Source organism: Elephantulus edwardii, unplaced genomic scaffold (assembly GCF_000299155.1).
Source record: "Elephantulus edwardii isolate Elephantulus edwardi_28Jun2011 unplaced genomic scaffold, EleEdw1.0 scaffold00012, whole genome shotgun sequence".
Taxonomy (NCBI): domain Eukaryota; kingdom Metazoa; phylum Chordata; class Mammalia; order Macroscelidea; family Macroscelididae; genus Elephantulus; species Elephantulus edwardii.
In genome coordinates this window covers 9,391,020-9,399,808 of record NW_006399762.1, presented here as the reverse complement: position 1 = coordinate 9,399,808, position 8,789 = coordinate 9,391,020, and positions in this window count along the sequence as shown.

Here is an 8,789-nt window from a genome sequence, read left to right as displayed (position 1 = left end):
TATCCCTAGTACCACAACCCCTTCTAAATCCAGCCTGGACTTCTGGCAGATCTCTGCTGATGTGCTGTCCAGTCATTTTTGTATAATCTTCAGTAGAATCTTCCTTGCATGTGAAATCAATGATACTGTTCTATAGTTTCCACACTCTGTTGGGTCACCCTTCTTTGGCATGGAAACAAATATAGATCTCTTCCAGTCAGCTGGCCAAGTGGTTGTCCTCCAGATTTCTTGGCACAACTTGATGAGTACATCCAGGGGAGCATCTGTTAGCTGAACTATGTCAATTGGTACACCATCTATTCCTGGGGCCTTATTTTTTGTCATTTCCTTCAAAGCAGCCTGAACTTCCTTCATCACCATAGGCTCTTGTTCATATATTGTTTCATTAAATTATTCTGTGTTTGCCAAATCCTTTTGATACAGTGACTCAGTATATTCTTTCCATCTTCTTTTAAAACTTTCCGTATCATTTAATATTCTACCTAAAGCATCCTTGATTATAGCAACTTGAGGTTTTAATTTGTTCTTCAGTTCCTTGAGCTTAAGAAATGCTGAGCGAGTTTAGCCCTTTTGATTTTTTGACTCCAACTCCTTGCACATTTCATTGTAATATTTTACTTTGTCATCCTTGTGCTGCCTTTTGAAATCTTCTATTCAACTTTTTAGTATCTTGAATTATTCCTTCTGCTTTGGCTTTTCCAAGCTCCAATGCAATTTTCAGAGTCTCTTCTGACATCCATTTTTGTCTTCTCTTCCCCTTCTGTCTTTGCAATGACCGTTTGCACTCTTCCTGGATGATACTCTTGATATCCTCTCACAACTCATCTGGTCTTGGCTCATTAGTGTTCAAGGCTTCAAACCTGTTCCTGAGATGGTTCTGGAATTCAGTTGGGATAGACTCAAAGTCATATTTTGGTTCCCAAGGATTTGGCTTCATTTTCCTCAGCTTCAGCTTGAACTTGCATATGAGTAGTTGGTGGTCTGTTCCACAATCAGCTCCTGGCCGAGTTTTCACAGTTTCTATTGAGCTTCTCCATTGGTTCTTTCCACAGATGTAATCGACCTGATTCTTATGAGTACCATCAGGTGAAATCCACGTATATGCGTTTATGTATCTTAAAAACTGTATTTGCAATAAATAAGTCATTGTGCAAAATTCAATCATTATCTCTTCAGTTCCATTTTTGTCACCGAGTCTATGTTTTCCAACTACTGAATCTTCTTCTCTGTTCCCAACTTTTGCATTCCAGTCTCTCATTATTATCAATGCATCTTGATTGTATGTTCAATTGATCTCCCACTGTAAAAGCTGGTAAAAAATCTTCTATTTCCTCTTCCTTGGCTCTGGTTGTTGGTGCATATATTTGAATGATAGCGGTATTCACTGGACTTCTTTGTATGCATATGGATATTACCCTGTTACTCACAAAATTGTACTTCAAGATGGATCTAGAAATGACTTTCTTAACTATGAAAGCAACTCCAATTTTCCTCACCTTTTCATCCCCAGAGTAATCTATCATATATGATCATCTGACTCAAAATGCCCCATGCCAGTCCATCTCATCTCACCAATACCTACTATGTCAATATTTATATGTTGCATTTCTTCCTTAACAATATCTAATTTTCCTACATTCATGGCTCTCACATTCCATGTCTCAGTCACTAGTGTCTGCTTACAACTTTTCCTCTTCCTTTGTATTTCCATACTTGAAATCTCAATCTCAGTTGCCCTTTCTGTTATCTACATGTGTTCTGTTGTACATAGGGTTTTCGGAGGCCTGCTATTTCAGAAGTGGACGGCCAAAAACCTATCTTCACACCAGTTCTACAGGACACATCACCTTCGCTCAGGAAACATTACCACTAAACTTAAGAGACACTGGTCACAGCATAAGAAACTATCAGCAGCTGATGTGTTTGGAATCACAGAAGCCAAGGAAGGGTAGAAGTGGATGGGTATCCTGGTGGATGGTGGAGCAGGAAAATATGTGGGTAAAGACACATGTGCCAAAGGCAGGGACAACACTGATGCTAATGGTTAACTCCACAATAAGTGATATCTCTTCCACTTTTTCTGTAAAATGCTGGTCTGTCTGATACTTCTCTAAATTTGAACATTCATATTAAGACAGGCTTGGAAGAAGAAGAGAAAAAATAGTACCTGCATGAAAACTCTGAGGAAAATTTGAGACAAAAAAAATATATAAAAAAAAATGACTGGAACAGCACATCACCAGAGAACTTTCAGAAGTGCAACCTGGGTTTAGAAGAGGCCATGGTACTAGGGATATTATAGCTAATATTAGATGGATCTTGGCTGAAAGCAGGGAGTATCAGAGGAGTGTCTATCTGTGTTTCATTGACAATGCAAAGGCATTTGACTGTGTGGATCACATCAAACTGTGATCTATCTCAGAGAAAAATGGGAACTCCAAGAACACTTGATTATACTTATGTGAAACCTACACTTGGACCAGGAGGCAGTTGTCAGAACAGACCAAGGAAACACTGCATGGTTCAAAATTAGAAAAGGTGTATGCCAGGGATGTGTCCTATCTCCACATCTTTTCAATTGAAATGCAGAGCAGATTATCTGGGAGGCTGGACTCTATGAGGAGGAATGAGGGATCAGGATTGGAGGAAAACTCATCAATAATCTGTGCTATGCAGATGACACAACCCTACTTCCTGAAACTGAGGAGGACCTAAAGTGCTTCCTATAGAAGGTCAAGGACTGCAGCCTTCAGTATGGATTGAAGGTCAACACCAAGAAAACAAAGATTCTCACCACTGAGACGATTGGCAGCATCATGATAGATAGAGAAGAGATTGAAATTATTAACAGCTCCAGTTTGCTTGGCTCCACAATCAACACTATATGTACCAGTACGCAGGAAATTGAAAGACTAATTGCGTTGGGAAAGTCTGCTGTCAGAGACCTCTCCAAAGTACTGAAGAGCAACGATGTCAGTCTGCACACTAAAATGTGCCTGATCCAGGCCATAATCTGCAATTACTTGCAATGCATCAGAAAGTTAGGCAATGAGTTGGGATGATAGAAGGAGAATTGATGCCTTTGCTTTGTGATGCTGGGGAAGAATATTAAATATACCATAGACTGCAAGGAGAACAAACAGGTTCATCCTAGAGAGGGTGAAATCAGGCTGCTCCTTGGAGGCAAGGATTCTGAAGTTACATCTGACCTACTTTGGCCATGTTGTAAGATGGGACCAGTCCTTGGAGAAAAATGTCATGCTTGGGAGGATGGAGGGACAGCACAAGAGAGGAAGACCCCCGATGAGATGGATTGACTCAGGGACTGGGGTAATGGAGCTAGGTGGGTCAGAGACAACAAGATTAACACAGGAAAGAGCAGGGTTTAGGCCTGTTGTACATAGGATCGCTATGAGTTGCAGGCAACTCGACAGCACATAACAACAACAATATCCAAACTGTTGAATAGAGTCCTCGATGTTCTGCATGTTAGAAGAGTATCTATAACTAATAGAATCTGAATTAGCCCCTCAAACTAAATCATTCAAAATTAATATCTTCCTCAAAAAACAGGAAATATTTTGGGGTTCTCTTCCTCCCTATCATGTTTCTGCCTATCTCTGCAGCTCAGCCATTTCTCCTCTAGGATGGATGACAATCATGAAACTGTTCACATGAGTTCTTGTCCTTTCATGTATTCTTTCTCTCTCAACAAATTTAGCTCCCAAACAGAAACAGGGCACAGAAGGAGAAAAATCACATGAGCTTTTTACATTGTAGGAGGTACAATCAATATCTCAATGTTGTGAAATAAAATGTGTCTGAATTATTGAATAGAAAATCAAATTGCTTTGTAAATTTCCACTCCAATGACAATAAAAGGAGTTTGAAGATAATAGATATTTTAAATTAAAATACTCTTCCTAAGTAGTTTCCTAGCAAGTGGTTTTCATATAACCTCAGCCTTACAGTTCTAAGTGTGTTGTGACCACATATGAAAAAAAGAATAATTGGATCAAGAGAAAAGCAGCAATAAAACTGCATGCCAGATATCTGGGAATCACAGAACCTTAGTGTTGAAAGGGATTAGCTTTCCAACTTTACGTCAAATACAGGACACCTGCCCAGAAATTCCAGACAAGTCGATCTCTAGTTATTTCTTGAAAACAATTGGTGGGAAATTTTCTACATGGAAAACAGTTTTCTTCACCTCTAGAAAGTCACAGCTGTTGGAGAATACATTCCCTTTCACTAAAACAGAAGTTGCCTTGGGTAGAAATCTATTGTATTTGATTGTGCCTCTGATTCTGCATTCTATAGACTGGAGTGGGAAGAAAAGAACTAACAGTTTGGGAATCCAGCATACCTGAGGACACATATCTGTGAAATTATGTAGCTTTGAAATGGTGGAAAAGACTCCTTTCTCGCTTTCTACCCTCCACCTAGGGACCTCTGGTGACATAGTGGCAAGAGAGTAGACTGTTAACCCAAAAGCAGCCCCTCTTTAGTTTCAAATTAACCAGTGGTATCACTGAATCAGAAGGTCAATGACTTCCTGTGTGATTTATAGACTCTTAAAACCTGATAGAGGATCATCTGTAAATCAGTTCCAACTTGACAGAAATGAGCTTGAGATTTTTATTTTTTCCCCCTCATCATTTACTGTTTGCAGTTTGAATGCACCAGCTACTCCGTGGGAGTGGGCTAGTTATTCTCCTCCAGTGCAATTTATTCCCTCTGAAAACTTGCCGGAGAGTCATCTTTGGGTCAGTTCCAACTGACAGCACATAACAACGTCTACAAAAAAGAGGACATGTGCAAATTTGGAGGGAATAAATCCAAACTGTAATTGGCTAACACTGCAAAGTTAATTTGTTACTGTTGTTGTTAGGTGCAGCAGAGTTGAGCACGAGTCATAGAGACCCTAAGAACGAAAGATCTGAAAGTGTCATCCTCACACTTCCTGACATACTAGAGCCCATTGCAGCAGTTACAGTGTCAATCCATCTGCTTGAGGGTCTTCCTCTCCTTTGTCAACCCTCTACCCTTCCCAGCATCATGTCTTCTCTAAGGTATAGCCCTTTCTAGCAACAAGTCCAAAGTATGTGAGGTGAAGCCTCATCATTTTTGCCTCGAAAGAGCAAGCTGGCTGCCTCCTCTCCAAGACATATCTATTTGTTCTCTTGGCTATCCATGGGATGTTCAGTGCTCTTCTCCAACACCACAGCTTAAAGGTGTCAATTCTTCTTCTGTCATCCATATTCATTGTCCAGCTCTCAGATGCATAGTAAATAATCAGAAAGACCACCGCTTGAATCAGACACACCTTAGTCCTCAAACTTAGTCACTACTCCTCAATAATTTGGAAAGGTCCCTAACTACAGATTTTCCCAGTGCAATGAATCTCCTTATTTCCTGACTACTGGTATCAAGAGTGTTAATTGTGGATCCAAGCAAGATGAAGCTGCTCACAGTTTCAATGTCCTTTCCATTCGTTATGTTGTTGCCTATCAGTCCATTAGTAAGAATCTGTTTTCCTGACATTGAGATGTAATCCATACCAGAGGCTGCATTCCTTGATCTTCTGCAAAGAGTGCTTTAAGTCCTCCTCACTTTTAGCAAGCAAGATTGTGTCATCTGCATAGTGCAGGTTACTGATGAGTCTCCCTCCAATACTAATGCCACACTCCTCCTCATAGAATCCAGCTCCTCGGATAATTTGTTCAGCATACATATTGAATAGCTATGGAGAGAGAATATAACCCTGGCACTCTCCCTTCCCAATTCCAAACCATGAAGTGTTCCTCTTCTCCATTTGCACAACAGCCTCCTGGTTTAGGTATAGGATCCTCATGAGCACGATCAAATGCTCTGGGATTCCCATTCTTCCCAATGTCAGCCAGAACTTGTCATGATCCACACAGTCAAATGTCTTTGCATAGTCAATAAAGCACAAATAGACATTTTTCTGAAATTCATTACTTTCAGCCAGTATCCATCTGACATCAGTAATGATACTCCTGGTGTCATGGTCTCTTCTAAATCCTGTGTGAACTTCTGGAAGTTCCCTATCTATGTACTATTCCTGTTGTTTTGAATGATCTTCAACAGTGTTTTACTTTCAGTTGATATCAATGATGTTTTTCGATAATTTCCTCAGTCAGCTGGATCATCCTTCTTGCGAATGGGAACAAATATGAACCTCTTCCAATCTGTTGGCCAGATAGCAGCCCTCCAAATTTTCTGACAGACTGGTGAGTGCTTCCAAGACTGCATCTGTTAATTGAAACAAATCAGTTAATATCTCATCAATTCCTGGAGCCTTATTTTTTGCCAATGCCTTGAACGCAGTTTCAACTTCACTGTTTCCTACATTTGCATTCTAGTCATCAATAGAATTTTAAGTGTGACACACCCATGTTCACATAACTGTAAACGAGTATGCTGTAATGGATTGTTCAGTGTGACTCTTCTACACATTGGTTTTGATTTCCATCACATGTCTAGATCTCTCCATCATTGCCTTCGAGTAGGAACCAACTCATAGCTTTTGTCCCAGTGTGTTTCAAGAGGCTGTAAATCACATGGGAAGAAATGACTCATCTTTTACCTTCAGACCAGTGGGGGGATCCAACCACCCAACTCTGGGCTGGCAGTGCAACTCTCTTCCCACAAGGCTACTAGAGTTCCTTCATGGATAGGTGTTGTTGTTGTTAGATGCCATGAAGTCAAATACAATCCATATAGCAATGCTATGAATGACAGATCTGAGCCTTGCACTATCTTGTGCCATCCTCATCATTTTTGGTTGCTGTTGCTATTAGATGCTGTCAAGTCAAGTACAACTCATGACAACTCTGAAAAATAGATCTGAACCCTGCCCTATCTTGTGCCATCTTCATAATCTCTGAAACTCTCAAGCCCATTGCTGCAGTCACTGTGCCAACTCATCTGGTTGAGAGTCTTCTTTCTTAAAAATGTGAGGTGTTTATTACCCACAAAAGGGATTGGATGCTTGTTGATAGTGTAAATAACACATTTTGGCTGGAGCTATGCACATAAAGTATGCAAACCACTAGGATTATCCGTTTTCTTATCTTACCATGCTTACATTAAGCAGATTCAAAGGAAGAAAATGGAAATCTTGCTACCACCAAGAAAGGAGACTCCCCGAAATTGCAGCTTATCCTTTTGAGCCAGAGGTTTCTGCTTAAGATTGACAGTTATCTAAACAGCAGCACCAGATGTGGTACAGAATGAGAGATTGGTGTGAGACAGATCTTAACTAGAATTGCTGCTCATGAAGCCAAAGGTGAGGGTGTTTGGCTAGGCTTACTGGTGGAGCAAAGATGGAGACTACATAAATAAATAAAAGGCAAAATGAAAAGAGTTTTCTAACTCTGAGCCAGGGTGCAAGGTCTTCTTGGATCATTCAAGATTTTGCCCATAACACCTCTCTCTATTGCAAATCAAAGTTTGAATTTATTTTTCAGTCTGTCAACTTTAGAAATACTGAGCAAGTTATTCCCTTTCTGTTCTCTAACTCCAAGTCTCTGCACATTCCTTGTAAGACTTTGCACATTCCTTTATAATACTTGACTTTGTCATCTCAAACTGCCCTTTGAAATCTTCTGTTCATATCTTTCCCTTCTACCTCTCATCAGTTTGCCTTGGCTTCTTCTCTATGCTCTAATATTAGTATTCAGTGCCTCAAACCCATTCTTGAGATGATTTTTAAAAATTCCAGTGCAGTAGTAGTTATTGTTGTTGTTAAGTGTCATTGAGTTGAATACAACTCATAGCAACCCTATGAACAAATGACCTGAACCTGGTTCTATAAATATCATTGTTTCCCTAAATTCACAGAGTTTCCAGAGCCATGTTGCTTAGGATGTAGATGCCACTCCTGCTTCCAAGCCTGTCTTAATCTGGGAGCTCCACCAAACACTGTCCACAGTAGGCAACCATTATGGCATTTGACACACCAGTGTTCCAGTGTTCAGCATCACAGCAATCCCAAGTTATCTCAGTACAGAAAATGGGCAGACCAGTGCTGTACCACTTAGAAGAATGTTAGTCCCAAACATGATTAACACCAGGCTAAAGAGTTTTAAATATGAAAGTCCTTTTAAATATCAAGGCCCTCCACCAGGTCCTGTAGACTCTAAAAAGTGGCTTCCCCTCTCAAAGCTCACTGTTAGCCAAATCCAGCAAATCCAATCAGCTCACACACAACTGTGAATGAAATAAAAAAACAACCAGACAGTCCACACCTGACCCTCAACCAACACAACACATTCCACTTTCCAGAATCCAATCATTTCACACATCAGCCTCCACACAAGTGCAAGTGTGATAGACTCAAGATTTTATTTTGGTTCTCATGGACTCTCTTTAATATTCTTCAGCTTTGGTTTGAACTTCCACATGAGTAATTGGTGGTCTATTCCACAATCAGCATCTGGCTTGGTTTTTACTGCTCATATTGAACTTCTCCGAAAATTATTTTCCACAGATATAGTCAATCTGATTTCTGAATTCCTTTTAGTGAGGTCTATGTCTAGCTGCCATTTGTATTTCTTTTTTTTTAATTTTTTATTGGGAAAAACATATTTGGGGTACAAGGAGGTGAGGGTTTGTGGCAGAAGGGTGAGGATGGGTCAGGATGCAGTTGCAGAGCTGCACAGTTTGGTTGGTGGGGGGAGCAGGTGAAGGAAATGATGAGGGTCCAGTGGGGACCAGATGCTACAGAGGAATGACAAGCATTTTCCAATGGTAATTAAACCAAC